General features: G+C 49.0%; 1 protein-coding gene across 1 annotated transcript in view; it reads left to right on the top strand.

The window, feature by feature from the left end:
- The first annotated feature begins 9,622 nt into the window (after positions 1–9,622).
- The window catches only part of PCGF2 (polycomb group ring finger 2), a 112,821-nt gene continuing 94,471 nt past the window's right edge, over positions 9,623–27,972 (top strand). The window contains exon 1 of the mRNA XM_069237481.1: positions 9,623–10,142. The gene's annotated coding sequence lies outside the window, so the exon portion shown is untranslated. The remainder of the gene's footprint in view (positions 10,143–27,972) is intronic.

The raw sequence follows: 27,972 nt of genomic DNA on the forward strand, positions 1-27,972 counted from the left end.
TGTCTCTGGGTGGTTCAGTGGGAGAGTGTTTCCCCGGGTCTCTCCCTCCCCTGTCTACTCTCACAGTCTCTGGGCGGTTCAGTGGGAGAGTGTTTCCCCGGGTCTCTCCCTCCCCTGTCTACTCTCACTGTCTCTGGGTGGTTCAGTGGGAGAGTGTTTCCCCGGGTCTCTCCCTCCCCTGTCTACTCTCACTGTCTCTGGGTGGTTCAGTGGGAGAGTGTTTCCCCGGGTCTCTCCCTCCCCTGTCTACTCTCACTGTCTCTGGGTGGTTCAGTGGGAGAGTGTTTCCCCGGGTCTCTCCCTCCCCTGTCTACTCTCACTGTCTCTGGGTGGTTCAGTGGGAGAGTGTTTCCCCGGGTCTCTCCCTCCCCTGTCTACTCTCACAGTCTCTGGGCGGTTCAGTGGGAGAGTGTTTCCCCGGGTCTCTCCCTCCCCTGTCTACTCTCACAGTCTCTGGGCGGTTCAGTGGGAGAGTGTTTCCTCGGGTCTCTCTCCCCTGATCCTCCCTCTGTCTCTCGGTGCCGGCCTCTGTTTCTTCCCCGGCCCCTCCGCTCCCCGTTTCTCCGAGTAGTGGGTCTGTGGGAGAGTACTTTCTCTTGGTTTAGTGAATATGTATTGTAGGAGCCCCCATAAGTTTCGAGTGATGTCTCCTCACTTGCTGAGACCCTCTCCCATCCACAGGGTTCGATCCACCTGAAATGGGTCATCGCTGAGGTTTGAAGGCAACCTGCAACCCGGAAGACAAAGGGCTGTGCAGCGCCTCGAAGACCTGGGCAGAACAAACAGAAGACGCCGCTGACCGGGAAGGGCTAGCCGCTGCAGCTCCCGAGGCGTCGGGGTCCTGGGGGCGCATAACGCGGCAGCTAGTCGCCTAAAGCCTGTGATGCCTAGAGGGCACAGGCAACCCTTCACTGTCCGCTGAACTGAGGCCGCTTGCGCTAGGCAGGCAGCACAGGTGGCTGTAGCGCCTTGAAGCTCGCTTTAAAGCAGGAAGCACAAGCTGCCGTCACTCCCAGGAGCCCTCGCTGCCTATGAAAGAGGAGCTGCTGCATGCAGCTCCTTGGCGTCCTTTCGGGCTAGAGAGCACAGGCCGCTGCAGGCCCGTGAACCTCGCGCCGAGCAGATAGCCCAAGCCGCTGAAGCTCCTTGAAGTCCTTGCTGCCTATGCAGCTTCTTATAGTCCTTTCGGACCAGAGAGCACAGGCGCTGCAGGCCCGTGAACCTAGCGCCAAGCAGAGAGCACAAGCCGCTGAAGCTCTTGCTGCCTATGCAGTTCTTCGGAAGTCCTTTCGGGCTAGAGAGCACGGGCCACTGTAGCCCCGTGAACCTAGCGCAAGCCGCTGAAGCTCCTTGAAGCTCTTGCTGCCTATGCAGCTCCTTGGCGTCCTTTCGGGCTAGAGAGCACAGGCCGCTGCAGGCCCGTGAACCTCGCGCCGAGCAGATAGCCCAAGCCGCTGAAACTCCTTGAAGTCCTTGCTGCCTATGCAGCTTCTTATAGTCCTTTCGGACCAGAGAGCACAGGCGCTGCAGGCCCGTGAACCTAGCGCCAAGCAGAGAGCACAAGCCGCTGAAGCTCTTGCTGCCTATGCAGTTCTTCGGAAGTCCTTTCGGGCTAGAGAGCACGGGCCACTGTAGCCCCGTGAACCTAGCGCAAGCCGCTGAAGCTCCTTGAAGCTCTTGCTGCCTATGCAGCTCCTTGAAGTCCTTTCGGGCTAGAGAACACAGGACGCTGCAGGCCCGTGAACCTAGCGCCAAGCAGAGAGCACAAGCCGCTAAAGCTCCTTGAAGCTCTTGCTGCCTATGCAGCTCTTCGAAGTCCTTTCGGGCTAGAGAACACAGGACGCTGCATGACTGTGAAGTTAGCGCCAAGGAGAGAGCACAAGCCGCTGAAGCTCCTTGAAGCTCTTGCTTCCTATGGAGCTTCTTATAGTCCTTTCGGGCTCGAGAGCACAGGTCACTGCAGTGCCTTGAACCTGGCGCTGAGCAGAGAGCACAAGCCGCCGAAGCTCATTGCAACTATTGCTGCCTATGTAGCTCCTTGAAAATCCTTTCAGGCTAGAGAACACAGGACGCTGCATGACTGTGAAGCTAGCGCCAAGGAGAGAGCACAAGCCGCTGAAGCGCCTTGAAGCTCTTGCTTCCTATGGAGCTTCTTATAGTCCTTTCGGGCCAGAGAGCACAGGCAGCTGCAGGCCCGTGAACCTCGCGCCTGGCAGAGTCTAAGTCGCTGAAAATCCTTGAAGCTTCTGTTGCCTATGCAGCTCCTTGAAGTCCTTGAGCACAGGCCACTGCAGCCCCTTGAACCCAGCGCCAAGCAGAGAGCACAAGCCGCTGAAGCTCCTTGAAGCTCTTGCTTCCTAGAGAGCACAAACCGCGCAGCTCCTCAACGCCCCTGCTGCAGAAGGGGCACAGGCAGCTGTGGCCCTTTGAAGGGGATGCTTTCTAGAATGCACAGGCCGTGCGGCTTGTTCAAAACCAGTCTGACGTGAGGGCACAGGCTGCACAGCTCCTTGAAGACCACGCTGCTGAAGTCACGCAGAGAACACAGACCTGCAACTCATAGAGACGGGAAATGTCCACCCGCCGCGCCCTGGCAGCACAGGCCGCTGAAGTTCGTCGAAACCATTGCTACCAGGAGAGCACAAACCATTGCAGCTCCTTGAAGTCTCTTCTGTCTAGAGGGCATTAGCTGCTAAGTCCCTTCGAGCCCGTACTAGCAAACGTGCACAGGTGCCTAGAGAGCACAGGTAGGTCCTTGAGGGCACAGGCAACGCAGCTCCTTGAAGCCCAAGCTCAACGGAGAACACAGGTCCCTGCAACTCATTGAGACCATTGTTGTCTAGAAATTACCCGTCGAGGCTGGACAATACAGACCGATGCAGCTCCTTGAGGCCCTTCCTGCCTAGAGAGCTTTGGTGATTGCGAAAAGAGCACAGACCTCTGTGGCACTTTGAAGCCTCTGCCTAAGAAGCAAAGGCCGCGCAAAGAGCACAAGATGCTGTAGCTCATAGAAGCTAGGATGCCCAGAGAACATAATGCTGCAACGTGTAGTTTAGGGGTTACAGGCCTTTTGTGGTCTTTGAAGTCCCAGCTGCCCAGTGAGCACAGGCTGCTGCAGCTCCTTGAGGTCTGTGCTACTCCTTGACGCCCGTTGATTCCGACTGAACACAGGCCCAATAGCTCCTTGAAGCCCCCGCTGCCAAGAGAGCTCCAGGCCGTAGCATCCTATTGAAGCCTGTGTAGCACAAGGAGCTCAGGCTGAGGCCTTCCAGGGAAGGTAGGCCGCTCCATCTCATTCACGCGTCCCGGGGCCTCTGAATGTAGGCCCCTGCAGCACTTTGAAGCCGATACCGCCTGCCTACAGAACACAAGGCGCTCGCTGCAGCTCCTTGAAGTCCCGGTTCCCCAAAGAGCACAGGCTGCGCAGCTCCGTAGCTCTTCAAGTCTAGGGTGGCTGTACAATCCAGACCGCTCAGACCTATCCATCCCGCTGAGAATCGGAGCAAAGGCGCTATAGCTCCTTAAAGCCTGTTGCTCATGGCGCTCTTCCCACTGTGTGTATCCGGATTCTCAGAGCAGCCGCCAGTGTTTTTTGGCTCAGGAACAGCCCGAACCTGCACCGCCGGCCGCCCCACAGCCTAGCACGGCTATAATTATGCCGGTAATTACAGGGGCGAATTAAAGCGCCACGGGAGCATTTGATGCGGTTTCTATTCTCTCCAGCGAGGTCTGGGACGACTCCTTTCGGGGGCGGGTCAGCGCTTCATTTTCAAGAAGGATGTATAGCGCATTTTATTAACAGAAACAGGGCTTAGTTATTAAATACCCGGAGTTCTGGAGAATGGAAACGTGTGGAGGGGAAGGCAGGGTTGAGAGCTAACAGCGGCTATTGAAAAGCATTAACTCCAATCCATGCTGGGCGCTACCTTTAGGATAGTGTGGGGGCTTCAAGGGCCCTTCCCAAGAAATATATAAATGGTTCAAAATGATTTATCTGATTGGAAAGCATGAAATGCAACTGTCTGAAAAGCTTAGGGTGTTCAGAAAAAGTCTGACTGAGCTCTGAACATCTCCTGCGCTTTAGTAACTGGAGGAACATGCAGGAGCATTACCTCTCCGCAGCAGCAAATCACATGCGCTTAGAAGCCAAATGTGCACAGCGTGTTGAGGGCTGCAGTGAGGCCTGGAAGGGATGAGGCCCACCGACGCTATAAAGGGTGCCATCCTAGACCCCCAGCCTAACAAGGGTTCCTAGTTCAATAGGGACGTGAAGTGATGTAAGCCAGGAAAACAAATCAGAGAGGGAAGAGGGCAGAAGTGCGTTAAAATAGAAAGAAAGAGGCGGGGTGCAAAAGAGAAGAATATGTGAGGTGGAAACACAAAACTGCCAGAAAATAGGGAAATCGCTTAAAAAAACCGAGGACTTAGCTGGGTAAAAAATAAAAAATAAATGTGAGGGAATTAAGGACGGAATGGGTTACACAAAACAGAAAGGGCCGTAGATAGGAGGAGGGTGTTGTGGAAATAGAGCTCGTGCTTTACCAAGAGAATAGGTACAGCCTGGGAGAATAACACAAATAAACATTGGTGGGGAGAACAACAGGCGCCAATGTGAGAATGGAGGTCATCTGCTGGGGGGCGGGTGAACCGGGCAAAAGGAGCTTGTTTTTCAAACAGAGAAACCCAAAGACGGGGGGAGAGACGGCCTTGTGGAGTCGGGATGTATAGCGCTGTGTGATCTTGGGCGAATTACATCGTCTCCTGTGTCCGTCAGGTTCTTTATATGTAAAAAAAAAAAATCGGACCGTTGGGCAGAAGGCTACATGTATGTGCAGGTATACTACTAGCACTATATAGAAACCTAAAAAACGTTTAAGGGGAGAAGGGTTGGGGGAGCTGGGAGCTTGTGATAATGATGTAGAAGAACGAGGAAATAGAAATATGCAGGTGAAACCGAAAACGTAATTGTGTAAAATTACACGTCAGAATCAGGAGGACTCTCCCTTTGCGGGGGGAGGGGGGGTACATATGTAATGGGAGAATGGAATTTGTGCCGGGAGGGGGGCTTTTGTGGGGCAGCAGGGGTGGAAACTGTGGAGGAAAGTTCGAGGAAGATGGAAAATGCTGTCAGAAGTGAAGGAGTGAACTCCGATGGGAATGTGTGTGTGGGGAGGATTTGTTGGGGACGAAGGACATTTTCAGGCAAATGTGAATGGGCAAGGGCAGCCTATGAGGGGGAGGAGAGAAATCAGTGAGAGAGGAAACCTGATGGAAAGGAGGGAAAGGCAACAGGGCAAGCATTGCCATAATTTAATAAAAGTTACAGGGAAAGAAGAGAACCGGGCGGATGACAGGAAAGACATGAGTGGGGGAAAAACTGGAAAAGAAAGGAAATCCAAGAAAGAGGGAAGGAACTCTGCGGGAAAGGAGGGGCATTCGCGGGAAAAAGGCAAAAACTATCGGGCTGCTCCTTTGTACCGAGGACTGTGAAATAGAAAACCACTCCATATCGCGACGGTGAAGCGGTTTATATCGCTCTGTGGGAAGCATTTCATCCGCACGCTAAACAGCTCCCGCCATAAGCAAGACGTCGCTCCATGTCGCTGCGATGAAGCGGTCTATGCTTCTCTGAGCAGAGAGCGTGAGCCAGCTGCGGAACACAAGATCAACAGCAACGCCACAGCGATAGAGACTGTACACTGTATAAAACCGCTCCTCCTCGCGGTGATGAAGCGGTTTATGCTGCAAAGCGGAATGGAGTTATCCATCCGCGCAATTAATGATAGAAAGCTAAAACTATGCTCAGGAGACAGAGAATAGAAAAAATACTTCCCATAGCTGCGATAAGCGGTTCATGCTGAAGAGGGTTATCAATCTGAGGAAGGCACATAGGCGAAATACCCGCAGATGCAGGGGTTGGTATATTAAATACACCACGTTATGGCGCTGTTAAAGAGCGGTTTATACTATCTGCAGGCATCTATCACCACAATAAATTATGCAAAATGTCTCCATATACCCACGGTAGAGAATTGAAAATCGCTTTATATTGCAGAGGTGAATAGAGCGGTCTATATCTTAGTGCTGAAGTAATTTATGTTGGTCCGGTAGAGAACGACGTCCATCACAATGTAAAACAACGACTTGTATAGGCGGTGGGCTAGAACGGACACTCCCTTCACATCGGCCGTTTTAAAGCGGTTTACTTATTGAGAGTTTAAAGAGCTTCCCACCTGCGGAATAAATTAAATAAAATTATCACATGCGGACGATACACCATAGAGAACCACGTCATATCACGCTCGAAGCGGTGTATAGTACTCTGTGCAGAGAGTTTACCAACTCGCGGCACAAATCATAGTATAATCCCGACAGTGGATCGGGGCAGATAACAGAAAGACACTCCATGAAGCGGTTTATTCAGTTCCTTTGACAGAGTTTACTCACATAAATCATAGTAAAATCCCGTCAGAGTTTGGGGGGCAGATTATAGAAAGGATGTCCATATCATAGGCGTGAAGCGGTTTGTACTGCTTTGTGGAGAAAGTTTGCCCACATAAATCATAGTAAAATCCCAACAGAGACTTGGGGGGGGGGGGGGGTGAGGGGCAGATGGTAAAAAGACACTCCATATCGCGGCAATGAAGCGGTTTATACTGCTCTGTAGAGCAAGGTTGCCCACATAAATCATAGTAACATCCCGACAGAGGTTGGGGGTAGATAATAAAAAGGCTCTTCTGTATCACGACTGGAGCGGTTTATACTTCTTTGATGGGAACGTTTAACCACCGCGCCATACATCATAGTATAATCCCGACAGAGTTTGGGGCAGATACTAGATATACACTCCATATCGTGGTCATGAGGGGCTTATCCTGCTTTGTGGAATAAGTTTGCCCATATAAATCATAGTAAAATCCCAACAGAGACTGGGGGCAGATAACAGACACAACATATCAAGACCATAAAGCGGTCTATACAACTTTGTTGAAAAAGTTAAATCACCTAAATCATAGTGAAATCCCGCAGGAGGTGGGGGCTATGAAGCGGTTTATACTGCTTTCTAGAGAAAACTCCCCTATATAAATCACAGGAAAATCGCGAAACAGACTGGAGACATTGAAAAGAAAAGCGCTCTATATCGCGGCCATGAAGCGGGTTATACTGCTTTGAGGAGAGCGTTTACCCACATAAATCATAGTAAAATCCGGATACATGCTGGAGGCACACATTAAAAATGCACTCCATATCACGACCAAACAGCGGTTTATGCTGCTCTGAAGAGAGTGCTTACCGCATCATTCATAGTAAAATTCCGACAGAGGTTGGGGCAGATAGTATAAAGGCACTCCATACTGCGGTCATGAAGCGGTTTGTACTTTTCTTTTGGAAGAGTTTAGCCTTATAAATCATAGAACAATCCATATCACTCATGAAGCGGTTTATGCACCTATGTGAAGAGAATTTAGCCACATAAATGATAGTAAAAACTCGACATAGGTTTGAGGCGTGTAATAGAAAGGCACACAATTTCACCCAAGAAGCGGTTTATACTGCTTTGTGGAGAGTTAGAAAGGCGCTCCCTATCGCGGCCTCGAAGCGCTTTATGCTGCTGCGTGGAGGGAGCGTCAACTAGTCATGGAACAAATGACAGTTAATAAAGCAATTTGCGGGGGAACTGGAAGTACAAAATAACACCTTCTTTCGGTGAGACGGAATATACAGAGACAGCAGTCATGAGGTATAAGGAACTTTCCGTCAGCCCTGGGACTGCTGTGTGTGTAGTGTCAGGCGCTGAATAACCCCGCCTCATTACTATTGGTAACGTTTTTTTCGTTCTAGCAGTTGTAAGCATTATGGGGTATATTTTAGGGAATTCCTGGCAAAGCCCCCAACCCCCGAACCACCATTTGCAGATGAAGGGTAGGTAGGTAGTTCTTTGAAACAGGGGGGTGGTGCAAATTTATTGAGACACTTGCTTGTTGCTGGGGTGCGGGGCGGGTGGTCTGCTCTCTGGGTAAGTTTATGGGTGCATTTTCGGGGTGTCACCACTAAGGAAAGGGGGCGTGTGGTCCGCTCTCTCTGAATGAGTTTATGGGTGCATTTTCGGAGTGCAAGCGCTAAGAAAAGGGGGCGGGTGGTCCACTCTCTCTGAGTGAGTTTATGGGTGCATTTTCGGGGTGCTTGCGCTAATGAGAGGGGGCAGGTAGTCCACTCTCTCTCTGAGTAAGTTTATTGGTGCATTTTTCGGGGTGCCAGCACTAAGCAAAGGGAACCCCATGCATTGGAGTCCTTTTGTTTGCGAGTCACCGGGAGCCCTTTTAGGGTGCAGGGAAGTGACCGGCGCCCACAACCTTCATTTTGTGAACTTGTTATTGTATGGGTGAATTTTGAGAGGGGGTGCAGGAAAGCCCTCTACCCCCTCTCCCTCTCTCAGATGCAGTAAAAAAAAAGCGGTTAAGGGAGGCGCTTGGAGGTAGTTATGCGTTTTGTTTATTCATTTTGTTTATAAAGTACAGGTGGCCTCTGAGCACTGCTTGAGCGTTCATTTAAGCATTCATTTATGGGAATAATTTTAGGGGTGCACGAAAAAACCTCCCCCAAGGGCAGGGAGGATTCTGTGCTAGGTCTGCTTTCTTTTCGCCCCCATCACGCATTAGCCTATTTCAATGGGGGGGGGGGGGGGCTTTATTTTGGGGATTCGGGTGTATTTTAGGGAGGGCACAAGAGACAACGGGGAGTTGGAACGGAGCATAGACGGGTGTACGAATTATGTTGCTGGTTTTACGGGTGGGGGCGGACGAGTCAGGAATTTATGAGTGTTTTTGTCGGGGTGCCGGGATTTCGTGTCTGTGGAAGCTGTGACTGCCCCCAGTGCATGAGTGGGGGTTCGCCGGGGCTCCTTTCTCCTCCCAAACCCTGCGTGGGCGTAGGGGAGTGATGTGCATTCACTGTTGTGTAGCCATAATTTACGGATTTTGATTTAAGTGTGTGTCGGGATTGGGAGGAGGGCTTCTTATTTCCCTCTACTCCTGCCTGCACCCCTCATTTCTTCGTCTCCTCCCTATTTTACCCTTCTGGTTTTTTTCTCATCTATATGTTGCCTGCACATTTCCGAAAGCAGTCTCTTCAGAATCAGTACTTTGTTTTCCTTTTCTTCTTCCCATCTCTTCGCACACTCCTCTTGTCTCTGACCCTCCAACACGTCCCCGTTTTTATCCCTTCTCCCCGACTCTTTGTTCTGATTTCCGCATTCTCGCAGTCTTACACGTGTTCTTTATGTGGCGTTTATCCCCCCTTCCATCCTTTAAACAGTCTTCCATTTATAGTGTTTTTTTATTTTCCGTGCTGTTTCTCTGTTCGGTGTTTCTTTTTTCTCTTTCCTGCACCTTTCATTTTCCTTGGGGTGTGTTTGTTTCCACTGAATCTCATTATTTTGTTCTGTCCCTTTGCTTCGTCCTATGCGCTTACCCCTTTCCTCTTTTTTCCCTCTCCTTTGTTTTTTTCATTATTTTTGATTTTCCCCTATTTCTGACTGTCTGCTCCCTTCCCCCAGCCCCCTGTACCCGCCCCTCCGGTCACATGCTCGGGGGGCGGGGGCTGTCTGGCTGAGAAAGGCCATTTTGTGGCTGCAAAACTGAGTGCAGCCAGCGAGGGAAACAAGAAGGAGGCGGGGAGAGGAGCAGAGCCGGGGGAGCTGGGCCCAGGGGAACGGGGGAGTCCGGCCCAGAGCCAGGGGGAGCAAGGCGACCGAGGGGAGCTGAGTCAGGGTACCAGACACGGGGAGATCGGGGGTCTCGGATCTCAGAAGCTGGGGGAGGGGAGAGAAAAGGCGGGGGGCTAGGTGACCAGAGGGGAAGGGGACTGATATACTGGCCAGATGCTCTTCGGGGCCGGCGGTTACGGGGTGCTAGCTCAGATATAGGGTGCGCCAGGTATAACGAGGTGGCAGCGCGAAGGGGGAGAAGGGGCAGGGGTCTTAAGCGGTACGTGGAGCTGGGGAGGACACGGACCAACAGCGGCCTCACGACGGGGGAGCAGCCGGGAGCTGAGACCCCAGGACCGGGGAGAACCGGAGCCCTCCTCCCTGCTGGGGCTGGAGTCACCGACGTGGTGGAAAATCAGGAGCAGGCAAGCTTCAGGTAAGGAGGGGCTCGAGCGCCTGGTTTTGTGTGTGTGGGGTGGGGGGGGGGGAGGTTGGGGCATCTGAGAGGTGTAATCTGTAGGGGGAGGAGGGGCCCAGAGAGCCTGCCCTATGTCAGAGGTCCAGCTTTCAAGAGCGCCGGATAGCCACGAGCCCTTCCTAAACACTGGTCTAACAGCCCCCCTCACCTCTTGGCACTACATGACGCCTGTGGTTACCGAGGTCAGACAATTCGTTAAGAACAGGCGGACCTGCGGCCAAGCTTTTACCCCCACGAGCACATTGCTTTTAGAAGACACCAGCCACCCTCAACTCAGAATTATTGACAGTAACTTGCATTTTAAGGGGGCAATAAATATTCCACCCTCAACAGATTAAACCTGGTAGACAGCCTAGCAGTCTCCGCCAGTCTACTTCTCTTAAGTGCCAAGAAGCCAAAACTATGGTGCATTCAGTGCTTTATATACAAAGCGGGTTTAAAGGGGAAAGTGGGTCTTTTTTTTTGGGGGGGGTACTCTGTAAACCTTGACGGGCCAATAAACCAAAGAAGTCTGCATTTTCTGATGAACAAGCCTTTGTACAAGAGCCAAATAGAACCTTTTCTAATCACCCACCACATCTTCACTGTACAGCCTCTGGCCAACAAATCAAGGCCTGGACGGGCCTATTTTAGAAACTACAGGGTCCTATTTAACTCAGTTTTGTATGTATCACTACATGTTTTACAGCTGAAGTGTGTGTGTGAGAGAAAGGGGAATAACCTAAAAAAAATGAACGTACTCCTGAATTAGGCATCCGCAAGGCTGGGAGCAAAAGCGTGCAAACTTGGCACTTGGGGACCATGGGTTTGGTGAAAGTATGCAAACTGAGAACTGCTGCAAGTCTTCAGTGAATGGCATCAAGCCTGCAAAGTCTGATCTTGAGGCAGGAATGTGAGTTGGGTCAGTCTCGACAGTGCTTAAACTGGGGCCACCTGTCAGGAGCAGGGGTTCCTGGAACCACGACAGCATGCTGGCTGGGCTCTTAAGGACCGTAGGTTCTGTGACACTAAACAGCATGTAAACTGGAGCCATCAGTGAGGTGCCAGTCTTCACTGAATGGCAACAGGATGCACACTGTGCTGTTAAAATGGCCGAGTCTCAACAATGTACAATCTGGGGCAGTCGGGTGGAGCAAGAATTCAGTGAATCACAGCAGCAAACTGGGGCCACCTAACAGGAATGTGGATGTGGCGACTTGCAACTGTCTCCAAAGTGAAGCGTTAGTATAGGTTGGTGAATCGCTTTATTACGCAGAAGGGGTCCTTTGGCCAGGAAAGTCGGTATGGCAAAGTAAAGCAGCATGCACACTGGAGCCTTCGCCTGGAATATGGGCTCGATGAGTTGCAACAGGGCGGACACTGTCTTGAAACAAAAACATTGGTTCTGTGAAACTCAACAGTGGAAACTGGCGCTCAAGAAGCAGCTCAGGTGCAGTAAATGTCAACAGCAGGCAGATTGGGACAGTAAAGCAAGAATGTGGCTGCTGTGAAACTCCACAGAATGCTCACTGAGGCCTTAATGGGCAAACGTGGCTCAGTGAATCACAACTGTGATCAACCTGGAGCCATCAGACAGAAAAGAATGTTTGGGGAATGTGAACGTCAGGCAATCTGTGACATTCAAGAAGGAGCATCAGTCAGTACAGTATGGTGAAAGTCAAAATCCAACAAACCGCAGCCTTGAGGTAGGAAGGTACCAGCCAGGCACAGTGGTGCTTTCACGAAGGAACATCGGCCAGTACAGGATGGTGAAGGTTAAAACCAAGTAAACTAAAGCCTTGAGGAAGGAAGGCTCCAACGCATGATGGTGCCGTCAGGAAGGAACATCGGAGAGTGCAGTATGGTGAAGGTTAAAACCAAGTAAACTAAAGCCTTGAGGAAGGAAGGCTCCAACGCATGATGGTGCCGTCAGGAAGGAACATTGGAGAGTGCAGTATGGTGAAGGTTAAAACCAAGTAAACTAAAGCCTTGAGGAAGGAAGGCTCCAACGCATGCTGGTGCCTTCAGGAAGGAACATCGGCCAACATGGTGAAGATAAAAACCAAGCAAACAGCAGCCTTGAAGTGGAAGGCTCCAACGCACGTGTGCTGGTGTCTTAAAGAAGGACCATCAGCCTGTATGGCGAGTGCCAAAACCATTCAACTTAGAGCCATCAGACAGAAACAACGTTTGGGGAATGTCTCAACATCATGCAATCTGTGGCATTCAAGAAGGAACATCAGTCAGGACAGTATGGTGAAGGTCAAAACCACGTGAACTGGAGCCTTGTAATAAGGGAGTCTCCAATGCATGATGGTGCCTTCAGGAAGCAGCATCGGCTAGTATGGTGATGGTCAGTAGCTTGCAGACTCGACCCTCGAGGCAGGAAGGCTCTAATACATGCTGGTGCCTTCAGGGAGGAGCATCGGCCAGTACGGTGATGTGGTGATGGTCAGTAGCATGCAGACTCGAGGCAGGAATGCTTCACTGCATGCATCCCTAGAGCCTTCCGGCATGAACCTGGATAAGGTGTAGCTCAAGCTTGACAGCATGCACACCAGAGATGCAGACAGAAATGTGGTCTTCGTGGTGCACAACCGCATGAGCGCCGGGACCCTCCGTCAAGGACATGGATTTGGTGATTCTCAGCAACATTCACAGTAGGGCCTTTTTAGGCAGGGATATGGGTACCGGGACGCACGCCAGCATGAGCACTGCCTCTTCGGCTGGATATGGGTTAGTTGCTTCTCCACAGTAAAAACTGGCACCTTTAGACACAAGCATGGATGCTGTGAATTTCAACTGCATGCCAACTGGGCCTTCGGGCAGGAACACGGACACGCTAAGGCTCTAAGGCAGACAGACAGACGTCTTCAGATAAGAACTTGTTGTTTGAATGCCAGTAGCGTGGAACCTGAAGAATTCTGGCAACTATGTCCGATCGGTTAACCTCCACAATATGCAAACTGGGCCTTAAAACAGTAAAGTGGCTCACATGACGTGTAACAGCATGGACACACGGGTCTTCAGTCAAAATCATGGGTTTGGTGACTCGACAGCATGCAGACCCGCGCCTTCGCACAGGGCCGTCGGTATACTGAGCTCAAGGGCATGTTATCTTATGATACGTTTATTTATAGAGAGCTTCTTGGCGCCCAGAGACCCGTAACAAGGGTAAAGTATTTATTTATTTTATAGCATGTATAAAGCGCATAGGACCAAAAGGTATCGAAGCGCTAGTGAAGCAGAAGAGAATCAGACAAGAATAAGAGCCGGGAGGTCTGCCCTGGTTTCAAGCCGCAGCTGTAACTTCAAAACTTCACCCAACCTGAGAACAGACAGGTTTTTAGCTGTTTACGAAAACGTAGGTACGTACGTAGCCCTCATTACTCTGGGTACCCCTCATACTCCGGGGTAATATGAAACACAATTAAAACACCAAGTTTTTAGTATTGACCATAAGTGACCCAGATTTTGTCAGCACAGAGGGTAGAGGCAGGGCATTCCAAAATTTGGCGGCAGTGATTGGAAAAGCCCAGAGCCCAACATTGATAAGCGCGCACTCGGGATCGGTGACTTTAAAAGCCTGACTGCTGAAGCTGACCGTGTCCCTTCTAAGGAGTTCAAGAAGGTAGAAATTGGCTAATCTGAGAGCACATGGCAGTAATGCAAAAACTTCGAGGCCAAGAAAGCGGGGATAGCTGTGGACCGGCTGCCATTATTAGGGCATCCATGTTTGGATCAGTTGTAGAAGGTGGAACTGTTGTGGATGCCAGGTAGATGTTAGGATAGTTCAGCCTTGACTGAGTGCATTCATCAAAGTGATGTGCAACTGGGCTCAATGAATAGTCAGCTCTTAAAAAGCTCGCCTTTTTAAATCTCCTTAGCTGCAAACTCTGGCTTCTGGCAAAAATATGAAATCTGTAAATCAGCATCGTGCAAACCGGTACCTTCCGGCAGGGCCATTTGTTCAGTGGATCCCTACAGCATGCAAACTGGGACCTAACATGCATTTATTGAACCTCAGCTGCAGGCAGAGTTCTCTGGTGGCAAAGGGGGTTCTACGGATCGCAACTGAGCACTAGCTGAACTCTTATGATAGGAACATTAGTTCCAATGATCACAAAGTGTGCAGATTGGAGCGTTCAAGTACTCTGTGCATCTCTACACCCTACTGACAAGCTCAACATCATGCAAACTGTGTTCTTGGGTAGGAACGTGGGTTTGGTAAAATCCAACAACATGCAAACTAGGGTCCTGGAACAGAAAAGTGGGAGCAATGAACCACAGCAGCTCGCAAAGATGGGATCTCAGACAGAGCCATAGGTTAACTAAAGGTGCAAAGCATGCAAACCTGTGCTCTCATGCAGGGCCCTGGGATTAAGGACGCTACACAGACTGAAACCTGTGCTCACCGGCAGGGCCTTGGGTTTACTAAAGATACACAGCGTGCAAACTTGTGCTCTCAGGCCAGGCCCTGGCTTTACTGAAGATACACAGCGTGCAAACCTGTGCTATCGGGCAAGGCCAGAGGTTAACTAAAGGTGCATAGCGTGCAAGCCTGTGCTCCCATGCAGGGCCCTGGGTTTATGGACGCCACACAGATTGCAAACTTGTGCTCTCAGGCAGGGCCTTGGTTTTACTGATGATACAGAGTTCAAACCTGCTCTCAGGCAGGGCTCTGGTTTTACTAAATATACACAGCGTGCCAACCTGTGCTCTCAGGCAGGGCCTTGGGTTTACTAAAGATGCAAAGCGTACCAACCTCTGCTTTCGGGCACGGTCCTGGCTTTACTGAAGATACACAACGTGCAAACGTGTGCTGAGGCAGGGCCCTGGCCTTACTGACGGTAGCGTGCTCTCAGGCTGGGCCCTGGTTTTAGTGAAGATTCAATGTGCAAACCTGTGCTTGCATGCAGGGCTCTGGGTTTATGGGCACTACACAAAAGGCAAACCTGTGCTCTTATGCAGGGCTCTGGGTTTATGGACACTACACAGACTGCAAACCTGTGAGTCTCAGGCAGGGTCCTGGTTTGACCGTAGATACACAGCGTGCAGACTTGTACTCTCAGGCAGGGCGCTGGGTTTTGCTGAAGATAAACAGCCTGCAGACTGGCGCTCTTAGGCAGGAACGTAGGCTTTACACAGCATGCAAACTGGGGCCTTCAGACATGAATGTGGGTTTTGACATGCACAGCAGCTTGCAGACCTGATCTTTGAAGCAGGGACTTGGATTCCGTGAAGCACAGCAGTATGAAAAACTTCTTTTAAAGCAAGACTCGTTGCAGCTGCCCACACTGCAGACAGGCCCTACAGACGCACCTGTCACACCCACCACTCCCTGCATGGAGCCCTGCCATCTTTCTCCCGTATCTGTTACCCCTCAACCCCGTCTGCACTGCTTGGCGGGCCTTCCCCATCTCTTCATAGCCTTTACTAAGCACCCCCATTATCTGTTCTATGGCACCCCGCCACCCTCACTACAGATTCCAAAGGATCCAGTCGTTCTCCCCCCAAATGAAGCGTGCGCCCTCCGACGCCTCCCGCACCCTGATTATAATCCCCGTTTCTCCTATAACAATTGCAAGGCTCGCGCTGAATAAATCCGCACGCAGACCTCTAATGACGCGAACCGAGAACTTCGGTCGCGGGTTCGCTGAAGAGCGTCAGCGCGCGAGCTTGCGTCATCAGATAGGAACGCAGGGCTGACGTGCAGCGTGAAAACTGAGGCCTTCTGGGAGGAAGGCGAGCCCAGGACAATGCACTCTGAGCCCAGCCTTCTCCAGCATGCCTGGCGTCACTGGCTGCAGGAGGGATCCCAGGTCTGGTGCTCAAGTGAAAGAGAACTGCTAGGTTCATATGCACCGACCACTCTGTCACCAAAGTAAAGGAAGAGAACTGCAAGACGGGGGCCTGCAGTTCCCATCTTTACGTGGTTGACGTACGAATATATTTTTGATCTTTTTTCATTTACACCTGCCTCAAAAGAAATAATTATGATGTAATTAATATCTTAATCACACCCCATAACATCATTTAAAATATTACCTTTTGCTTAAATCTGGGCAGTTGCTAGTTTATCCCAGGATGGACTTAATGAACCACTTTATTTTAGTATCAATCCACTTTTCTAGAACGCCTTCACCGTCAAGCTTCTGCCACATATCCGGACTTATCATGGTTCTCCATCCGTGCAGTCTGTAATTGCCTTTTGGAATGACTTACTTTGCCTTTCAGCTACTGTGTCTGCGCATGAGGCTTTCATCCATTTCATAAACGTCATTGTATCACCTTTTACAATAATTCTAGTACAAGTATTTGGCTGTTACCACCTAATTTTCTTACAGCTTTGAGAAAGTCATCCTAGACGAACACGTGTCTGCTGACTGGTATTTGTGGACTAAATACTTCAAGTTACTACTGAATTTCCTCGGTCTTGTTCATTAACTGGACTCGATGGTCTTTGGCTGCTTAAGAACTGTTGGACATGCTTTAGGTGCACTTTATTCTGATATAATATCTTACCCACACCCCATTACATCATTTAAAGTTTTATTTCTGCTTAAATCTGAGCAGTTGCTAGTTTATCACAGTTTGAACTTAATGAACCAGTTTCTTTTAATATCAATCCACTTTTCTAAAAAAAAAAAAAAAATGTCCTTACAATTATATACAGATTTTACGCACATAAAACCTTAGAAATTCAGCAGTCATAGTTCTCTGAAAACTGTATCTCGTGTCCTAAGGTAACTATACCTCACTCTCCCTCCATGCACAGTTTTCTCATTGATAATTTTATTGCAAATGATGCAGTGATATTATCAATGATGTCATAAAAGAGGTCATGACTGATGTAATATGTATGGAGTAATTAGCAGTGCATGGTGAATGCATAAGTTATAGTTACCTTAAGGCCTGAGTAATGGTTTACTGAGATAAATATAACCTTTTTTTTTTTTTTGTGTGAATTTCATTTTTTAAAAATTTTTTTATTTCCTAACTATAACATCCCCATAACTTCTGTTTTTTCAGTGAATTTCTACGATATTTCAATGCTATATCCTAACTAAAACTTCCCTGTAACCTTTGGTGTTTTCAGTGAATTATTTATTTATTTTTTTTAAAGTAATATTTAATTGCCATACGTTAATTCAACCTCTGCCATGTACAGCCTTTGACCGTGCGCCCTGGTGGGTTGGCCACACAATCTGGATTGCAGCCAGGCCCTGCGGGCAACCCCTGGCACGTGTGATTGCCTTTGGCTGTGAGGAGCAGGGGGTTTAGCCACAAGGCCTGGCCTGCAGCCAGGACCTGTGACCAGTCCCCCCACAGGGAGCCAACCCACAGGCATCCCTTTCTGGGTTGCTTGGTCCCTGAGGCCTGGTGCATTTTTTAGAGGGAGGGGGGCATCAGGGCTACCTCCTCGGGGCCCTGCAACATGTTTTTTTTAGGGGCATGGGGGTATGCAGCCCCCTTCTCAGGCCAATTGCAGCTCCAGGGACCCCATCCGCAGGTGCCTGCACCATATGTAATGGGTAGAGGGCCACGCAGCACCCCTCCCTGTGCCGATTTCGGTCTTGGGGACCCTATGCTCTGTGGCCCGGCCAACAAAGGGTGGGTGTCCTAGTGCCCACCCAGGGCACCCACCACGCTATGTTTGAGTACTGTGAGGGGAGCCCCAAAGCCCTTGGGAACCAGCCAGCGCCCTGTCTCCAGCAGGAGCTAGCATTGCTCCTGCTCCTGCGGGCAGCTGCAATCTTCTCATCTGTTTCCCTGCCTGCTTCCCTGATAAAAAGCCTGCTTCCCAGCAGGCGGGAGCATTTTTCATGTTCTCGTCGGCTGGTAGTGGACTTGGTGTTTGCTCCTGCTTGTCAGGAGTTTTTAAACTGCTCATGCCAAGTGAGAGCAAACGCAGGTTTCCTTGCCCGCACAAGCGAGGGAAGGAAAAAACACTATGTCCTGGGGGTGGTCTCCCCGGGACATAGCCTGAGCCAGCCCCCTGGTGGATGTGGTCCCCGGGGCCATTAATAGCTTGGGGGGTCACACAGCTAACCCATCCCCCATTCCATGTATAGCTGGGCCCTGGAGGAGGGGTCCCAGGGGCTGAATGTGGCCTAGTGAGGGGGGCATGCAACCCCCCTCCCCATTACATAGAAGGCCAGGCCCCAAGGGATTGGATCCCTGAGGCCAAAATTGGCCTACAGAGGGGGAGCAAATGCTCCCCACCCTTCAAATATATCTATCAGTTGGTCAAGTCCAAGTCCCAAGATGGCTGTCACCGCTTCCTGGTTGAAGTGGTGGCAGCCAATCATGGCAGTGCTGTTGGCATGTGGATCAATGTATCCACCGCAGTGGATCCGCATCTCTACATATACATAAATCTTTTTCTTTAATAACTTCAAAACTACTGAAAAGATTTACACTTGGTTACAAAGAGCACTCTTTCTGGACCAAGATCTAGCATTCTGCCAAATTTGGTGTAATTCCGTTCAGCGCTTCAGGCTGTTGTATCTAAAATCCCTGTGTGAAATTGCATGAGGAAAATGCATTTTGGGACCCCCCAGTTTTTCTCTGCCAGCCCTTGTTTGAAAAATCACCTCAAACCTCTCCAAACAACAGCTGCAGTGAGTGACAAACTAGTTCTGAAAATTTTGTGAACATTCATCAAACAGCGCCAAAGTTATTAGCAAATCAAAACCGTTTTTTCTGTTGAAACTAGGTCCTGACTATACCTACCTACTGTTGACCACCAGTAAATAATATCTCTCAAAAAAATATGCTTTTAGGCTTAGAGTGCCACATTAATTATGCAAAAAAAGAAGCACAGATCTCTGGGGAGTTTAAAGTGGAGAACAGTCTTATATAGAGCACCCTACAACACTAGTAACACTAAATCTGCTTGCTTCAAAAGTCTGTTTTTCTAGTAAAGTTTTTAAGCAAAGGATTAGCACAGTGCCTATATATTTATTTCTTTAAATCTTACTGTCATGCAGTACGTCAGTGGTACATACCTAGTACTAACGCTAAAAGTGAAGAGATGGCTCCCAGGGCTAGCCTTTCAGAATAAGTCATTCAGGGGCTTAAGTCTGGCCATTGAATGTCTCCGGCCTTCACACCTTTTAGGGTGTCCAGCAGGATTCTGAAACAGGTGTCAAAGATAGGTGCAGGAGGCCATAGTCATGACAGAAGTTCACGATTACCACTGGCTACATAAGTAACTTCCGTTTAGATGAGATGTGTGTAAGTTTATTTTTTGTGGGTATCATAAACCTGCAATATGGTTCTAGTCTGCCTGGACATCCCTGTTCCAAAAGCTAATGGCTGTTCTCTTCATCAGTGCTTCTTATACAAATGATCCACAGACTCCTTTTTTAGGTCTGGTCTAGAGACAGCTTTAGCTATTTCAATAGCTTTGTGTTTTAAAAAGAAATAAATAATAAAAATACATTCATTTATATACACAGAGTGGCATTCTCTTCTGTTCATGTATCATTCAAATTTTGCTTTGGCCTGTCGGCCTAGAGCCTAGGCCAATGGGTCATCACTTTAGCCATTGGCTGTCTTCACTGTGAATGATGGCATCTTCCTCTTTCACATGTGCATCTACAACTAGAAAGTAGCCCGCTTCAGTGCCATAACTGGTAGGCTAGTTCCTGCTTTCACTTCTGCTATCATTTCATGTTTTTTTATTTACTATATTAATTTGAGATGTTTTTATTTACTTATTTTCTTTGCAAACATATGTACACCACATTTAGATGTCAACAGTTTTACTTTGTATTACTTTTAGGAGAGTTCCAACAAAAAAACAAATCACAGACTGGCCAAGGCCAGATCTTTTGCCTTTGCCAATGTTTGTTTAAGGAGTTACAGTAATCTAATCCTGGAACCTCTCAGCAGAACCAGTGAATTATTGAGCGGACTAGAAAGTGGGGGTTAGCAGGACTGTTGCTGAGCAAAATTAGGGCCCTGCCTATCTTGCCACGCTGACTTTTCCAGGCCAGAGCTGACATGGTGCAGGGTTTGGGAGAGCAATCTCTGACACTGCTTGTGTGCACTATGAAAGTAGGATATGTCCTAACTTTTTATGGCCTGGCTTGACAGTGCAGCTGCCGCCAGATACTTATGTGAGCTTCACTAGAAAGGGGGTTTGGCTCCCCCCACATGTTGGGAGCCAAGAGAACATGTTTTGATTGGGATGATGCTAAGCGCTTCCACCAAAAAGAAGTGCTTGCGCTCCATGCAGCTGTGATCATTTTATTTATCCACCTGCCAAAGCTTGAACTTTCCGGGCACACACATGACATTGTTATGCTATTTAAGTGTCTTAGATAACCAGATGATTTTTTTTCCTCTGGCAGCAGCACAGAGGAGAAGAGGGCAGTCATTAATCTACATAGATTTGTAGTTCTGTCTTGACTGTGCAGATGTCATCTGACCTCTTAACCTTACAGCAATAGTATTGCTTCACATTACTATAAAACATTCCCTTAGAGCCAGACCTATTGGCATTGCCAATGCGTCTTTATAGTGTTACAAATTACCAGCCAGTGCTCTCCCAATTGAAAAGCATTGTGCTGTTGAACCATATGCTTAGCAGCTACCTCGTAGGCAGAATCTTGGAAGTGATATCAATGTGATTGTGTGCTACAAACCACCATAAATAAATAAATCCTTACCTTAGCAGGATGGAGGGGAGGGCTGGCCTGGCCATGATTCAAACTTGTGGTGGTGCATATGTCAGCAAGCCTCTAACTCACTAAGCCATTCTTGCAACTATACAGTTATTTGTCATGTTTTTAATGCAGTAAAATGTCTTTGCTCGAAAACTTGAAACGTTAAATTTATCACATGGTCTACTGTGCCCTGTGCACGTGGAAGACCCACAGTTTGTTGTGCAAGTTCATTGCCCCCAAACCTTGAATTTACTGAATTACAATTGGCTAGTGTACATGCTGTCAGCATCTGTATAGCACCTTCTACCATCTGAACAGCATTGCAGCACTTTCCTAATCTAAGTACCATTTTCATACATCTCTTGTGTGTGCACAGTCGTTTGGTTGCCTAGGGTTAGCAGAGGTTTGTAAAGAGTTTAGCTTACACGTTGTAATTCTTGTCAAATTTGCGGATCACTGAACATCTGGCCCAGCGTACTTCACCCACTAGACCAGTCTCCACTCTGGTCTCAAAAAATTAAAAAAGGTGTGGCAGTGGTATAATATTTAATACAACCAACACTGTAGTGCCTCCTAACCTGAAGTAGTGGTATAATATTTAATACAACCAACACTGTAGTGCCTCCTAACCTGAAGTAACATCAGAGATGTTCTGGGTAGATACATGTGTACATAACTTGTCCATACCGTGGATGTAGAGTGACACTGGGTAGAAACATACACATAAACATAACTTGTCCGTACCGTGGCTGCAGAGTGGTACTGGGTAGATACATACATGTACACAGAACCTGTCCATGCCGCGAGTGCAGAGTCGTACTGGGTAGATACATACTACTTGTGCACCGAACTTGTCCAGGCCGTGGGTGCAGAGTGAGGCTTGATAGAAACATACATGTACACAGAACATGTCCATACCGTGGGTGAAGAGTGAGGCTGGATAGAAACATACATGTACACAGAACATGTCCATACCGTGGGTGCAGAGTGAGGCTGGATAGAAACATACATGTACACAGACCTTGTCCATACCGTGGGTGCAGAGTGAGGCTGGATAGAAACATACATGTACACAGAACATGTCCATACCGTGGGTGCAGAGTGAGGCTGGATAGAAACATACATGTACACAGACCATGTCCGTACCACGGGTGCAGAGTGAGGCTGGATAGAAACATACATGTACACAGACCTTGTCCATACCGTGGGTGCAGAGTGAGGCTGGATAGAAACATACATGTACACAGAACATGTCCATACCGTGGGTGCAGAGTGAGGCTGGATAGAAACATACATGTACACAGACCATGTCCGTACCACGGGTGCAGAGTGACTCTGGTTACATTCTTCTGAACCTCCTTGTTGTGCATACAGAGTGCACCTGCACAGCGTGTGCACAGAACCGACCCCCCCAGGAGAACACAGTGCCACTGACCAGAGTCCTCCACATCACAGACACTGTGTAAGCCAGGAGCGCAGAGCGATACTGCGTGGGTTCTCCTGTACCCCAGGCACTGTTTACACCACAGGGCTGCAGAGTAACACCGGGTGGATTCTTTGTGGCCTAGACATCGTTCAACTTCTGACACAGGGCAAATTCCCCCAGCTACCATGTGTTCCTTCATACTACATGTACATAGACGTTGCCCAGACAACAGTGCAACATGAAGTGGCAACGAGTAGATTCCCTCAGACTTCTGAATGTGACCAAACGATGGGTACAGAGTGGAAATGTTTAGATTCCAGTAGACTTAAGCCAAACCATGAGTGCAGAGTGATACTGGATACATTTACATAGGGTCCAGCCAAACCATGAGTGCAGAATAGTACTGGGGAGATTCCCATAGACTAGCAGCCAAACCACGGGTGCAGTAAGGTACCTGGTAGATTCACATAGAGTCCAACCAAACCATGAGTGTAGAGTAGAACTGGGTAGATTCCCATTGACTAGAAGCCTAACCATGGGCGCGGAGAGGTCCTGGGTAGATTCCCATAGACTAGCAGCCAAACCGTGGGCGCGGAGAGGTCCTGGGTAGGTTCCTGTAGGCTTCAGACAAACCATGGGCGCAGAGAGGTCCTGGGTAGATCCATGCAGGCTTTAGACAAACCATGGGTGCAGAGTGGTACCGGGTAGATTCCTGCAGGCTTCAGACAAACCATGGGTGCAGAGTGGTACTGGGTAGATTAATGCAGGCTTTAGACAAACCATGGGTGCAGAGTGGTACTGGGTAGATTCCTGCAGGCTTCAGACAAACCATGGGTGCAGAGTGGTACTGGGTAGATTCCTGCAGGCTTCAGACAAACCATGGGCGCAGAGAGGTCCTGGGTATGTTCCTGCAGGCTTCAGACAAACCATGGGCACAGAGAGGTCATGGGTAGATCCCTGCAGGCTTTAGACAAACCATGGGTGCAGAGTGGTACCGGGTAGATTCCTGCAGGCTTCAGACAAACCATGGGTGCAGAGTGGTACTGGGTAGATTAATGCAGGCTTTAGACAAACCATGGGTGCAGAGTGGTACTGGGTAGATTCCTGCAGGCTTCAGACAAACCATGGCCGCGGAGAGGTCCTGGGTAGGTTCCTATAGGCTTCAGACAAACCATGGGCGCAGAGAGGTCCTGGGTAGATCCATGCAGGCTTTAGACAAACCATGGGTGCAGAGTGGTACCGGGTAGATTCCTGCAGGCTTCAGACAAACCATGGGTGCAGAGTGGTACTGGGTAGATTAATGCAGGCTTTAGACAAACCATGGGTGCAGAGTGGTACTGGGTAGATTCCTGCAGGCTTCAGACAAACCATGGGCGCAGAGAGGTCCTGGGTATGTTCCTGCAGGCTTCAGACAAACCATGGGCGCGGAGAGGTCCTGGGTATGTTCCTGCAGGCTTCAGACAAACCATGGGCACAGAGAGGTCCTGGGTATGTTCCTGCTGGCTTCAGACAAACCATGGATGCAGAGTGGTACTGGGTAGATTAATGCTGGCTTCAGACAAACCATGGATGCAGAGTGGTACTGGGTAGATCCATGCAGGCTTTAGACAAACCATGGGTGCAGAGTGGTACCGGGTAGATTCCTGCAGGCTTCAGACAAACCATGGGTGCAGAGTGGTACTGGGTAGGTTCCTGTAGGCTTCAGACAAACCATGGGCACAGAGAGGTCCTGGGTAGATCCATGCAGGCTTTAGACAAACCATGGGTGCAGAGTGGTACCGGGTAGATTCCTGCAGGCTTCAGACAAACCATGGGTGCAGAGTGGTACTGGGTAGATTAATGCAGGCTTTAGACAAACCATGGGTGCAGAGTGGTACTGGGTAGATTCCTGCAGGCTTCAGACAAACCATGGGCGCAGAGGGGTCCTGGGTATGTTCCTGCAGGCTTCAGACAAACCATGGGCGCGGAGAGGTCCTGGGTATGTTCCTGCAGGCTTCAGAAAAACCATGGGCACAGAGAGGTCCTTGGTATGTTCCTGCTGGCTTCAGACAAACCATGGATGCAGAGTGGTACTGGGTAGATTAATGCTGGCTTCAGACAAACCATGGGTGCAGAGTGGTACTGGGTAGATTCCTGCAGGCTTCAGACAAACCATGGATGCAGAGTGGTACTGGGTAGATTAATGCTGGCTTCAGACAAACCATGGATGCAGAGTGGTACTGGGTAGATTAATGCTGGCTTCAGACAAACATGGATGCAGAGTGGTACTGGGTAGATTCCTGCAGGCTTCAGACAAACCATGGATGCAGAGTGGTACTGGGTAGATTAATGCTGGCTTCAGACAAACCATGGATGCAGAGAGGTCCTGGGTAGATTAATGCTGGCTTCAGACAAACCATGGATGCAGAGAGGTCCTGGGTAGATTAATGCTGGCTTCAGACAAACCATGGGTGCAGAGTGGTACTGGGTAGATTAATGCTGGCTTCAGACAAACCATGGATGCAGAGTGGTACTGGGTAGATTCCTGCAGGCTTCAGACAAACCATGGATGCAGAGTGGTACTGGGTAGATTAATGCTGGCTTCAGACAAACCATGGATGCAGAGTGGTACTGGGTAGATTAATGCTGGCTTCAGACAAACCATGGATGCAGAGTGGTACCGGGTAGATTAATGCTGGCTTTAGGCAAACCATGGGTGCAGAGTGGTACCGGGTAGATTAATGCTGGCTTTAGACAAACCATGGGTGCAGAGTGGTACCGGGTAGATTAATGCTGGCTTTAGGCAAACCATGGGTGCAGAGTGGTACTGGGTGGATCCCTGCAGGCTTCAGATAAACCATCGATGCAGAGTGGTACTGGGTAGATTCCTGCAGGCTTTAGACAAACCGTGGGTGCAGAGTGGTACTGGGTAGATTCCTGCAGGCTTTAGACAAACCGTGGGTGCAGAGTGGTACTGGGTAGATTCCTGCAGGCTTTAGACAAACCGTGGGTGCAGAGTGGTACTGGGTAGGTTCCTGTAGCCTTCAGACAAACCATAAGTGCAGAGTTGAACTTGTAGGTTCATGCAGACATCAGAAATTCACCAAATCAGGAATGCAGAGCAGTAACCTGGGGTTCCCTCGCATCTCAGAAATCGACCATGCTAAGGATGCAGAGTAGCACTGGAAAGTTACCCTTGGACCTCAGAAACTGAACAAACCAAGGGTGCCGAGCTGCACTGGCATACAACACATATACCTCAGAAAATACATCAAAGATGCTGAGCAGCACTGGGGAGATTCGTTCAGACCTTGGGGGGGGGGGGGCAGACGGGCACTGTGGAGATTCTTTCAGACCTTAGGGTTGTAGAGAGACTGGGGAGATTCCTTCCTACCAGAAGAGTGCAGAGAGGCACTGGGGAGATCCCTTCCTACCAGAAGAGTGCAGAGAGGCACTGGGGAGATTCCTTCATGCCTTAAGACAAAACCCACAGAGGCATAACAAACGAGAAATAATGGGGCCCTAAAGCTGTTTCTCAAAGTTTCTCAAAAAGAGAAAATAAACAAGCGTTTGGGGAAAGGTGGCTTCTTTGGTGATAAAGTCGACGTTTCATGCATGTTTAGCAAATCCCCAGGAGCATCGTCAGGACAGGGTGTGGGTCATGAATTTCATTTATTACTTTTGCAGCTGGAGATGACAAGACATATTTAAGGCTGCTTTTGTTTCTCATTTTCATAATTTGTTGCTCAAGGGACACTGTTTTCTTTGTTGCTAGTGATCCTTACCCTGGCTTCTTATGCAACTGCTCAGTTAGACACTGTTTTGGCATTACTGTGTAACTGTGCTGGCAGCCATAGCACCCCCATCTTGACTCACCTGCTCCCACAGATGTACTGCCATTTTCGGTTTCTGGCACCCACAAGAGCACCTTTAATCATTGGCACTCACAGAAGCACCACCTCCTTGAATTTCTGGCACTTACAAACAGTGGGGCAGCTTTAGGAGGGAGGGGGCCCGGCGGAAAGCACTCACACACACACACACACACACACTCATTCTTTCACACAGACATGCACGCACATCCATTAACAACACTCATAACATTCAAACATGCACACACGCACCAAACATTCATTTTAAAACATCACACGCACTCATTCTTTCACACACACGCACATCCATTAACACTCATAACATTCAAACATGCACGCACGCACCAAACATTCATTTTAAAAAATCACACACACACACTTACCTTCAGCCTCGAGGTCCCAGGAGGGACTGACTGAGTGACCACAGCCTGGAGGTGAAACCAAAAAGCCCAGGGAGAACACAGGAATGGCAATTCACGAAAAGGCCAGGGGTAGCGGAAGTGACCTCACACCCCATTTGACCTATACATTCACTCACCCACAGATGCTTACACGTTAACACACAATCACACAACACACACACTCTTTCCCATATAAACACCCTCTCACCTGCATGCACACATCATATATTTAAAAGCATTTTGATTTCTTACCAAAGCTACCAGGAAGAGTTATATTCTATCTAATTGTACTCATTTATTACACTTATAGTGAATAATATAGTGTTATTCACTATTAGAATAATAAAATAATGACAAAAAACAAGGAGATTTGCACACCAACCGATGTCTATATGTTTCTGGCACTGATCCAGGGGGTCGCAAATGTAGTGCCAGGGGTCGCAAGGGACAAGGTAGGGGTCGCAGCTGCGACCCCTGGCGATCCCTAAATGATGTCCATGGGAGAACAGACTATGCCATTAGCGTGACATAGGAGATATAGAAACCGAGAGGGCCTTTCTCGTGAACTGCTCCACATACAAAGACAAAACACACTCCCACTCTTTGCGAGGAAAAGAACGAAGACGTCTGAACAAAAGCAGAGGCGGCAAACTTGTCTCGTCTCTAGGGAATTTCCAGAAAAAACAGAGGTGGGAGAAAAATGTCTGTGCCTTTAAATAGTTGAGGTCGGTGCATGAAGGGGAAATGCAGCGCCGTACTGTAGTATTCATGAAATAACTAGGTACGCAATTTTAATGTGTGGATTCCATACATTTGGCAATACATATCTCCCTTGTCATGCCAACAAGCACTATTATATTGCATTGCATTGGTGTTTGTGTGCAGCAGGATTGCCAGATGGCTCTAGTTCGAGCAGTGCTTAATTTGTAACTACAAATATGCCGGCGCCCAAAGCTCTATTTTGAAACGTACGGCTGCGGCATTTAAATGTGCAAATGTCCGAGCCATCTCGGGTCTCTTTAATCTATTTACAGCCACTCCCTGCCACTTCAGATCAATTTTGAACTTTCTGCTTCCTCTCTTTGTGACGCTTTTTGGTTTTTCACTTCTGCCACCTTTCCCTTAAGCTCTTTTACTCGCAGTAAATGCATAATGCAGAAAACTAAGTGCCGGTACCTCCCCACCGGAAACCACCGGCTCAAATTAAGCACCGAGTTCGGGACACACCATCATCCAGTGCTGGGTTTTCATTTGACAATAAAGCATTCTGAAAGCTGCAGTCTTGGTCCACTTCATTTGAACCAATTGGAGTAGCCACCTGATTCCAATGGCTTGTAAATGGAAAGACTGGGCGTGGTAAGCCTGAGGACGGGAGACATTTCTGGCAGGTCAATGTGAGGAGGAGGAGGTAATAGGCGTTCAAGGCCTCATTTCCGGTCCTTACTGATACATCTT

This window comes from Pleurodeles waltl, chromosome 6, assembly GCF_031143425.1.
Source record: "Pleurodeles waltl isolate 20211129_DDA chromosome 6, aPleWal1.hap1.20221129, whole genome shotgun sequence".
Lineage (NCBI taxonomy): Eukaryota > Metazoa > Chordata > Amphibia > Caudata > Salamandridae > Pleurodeles > Pleurodeles waltl.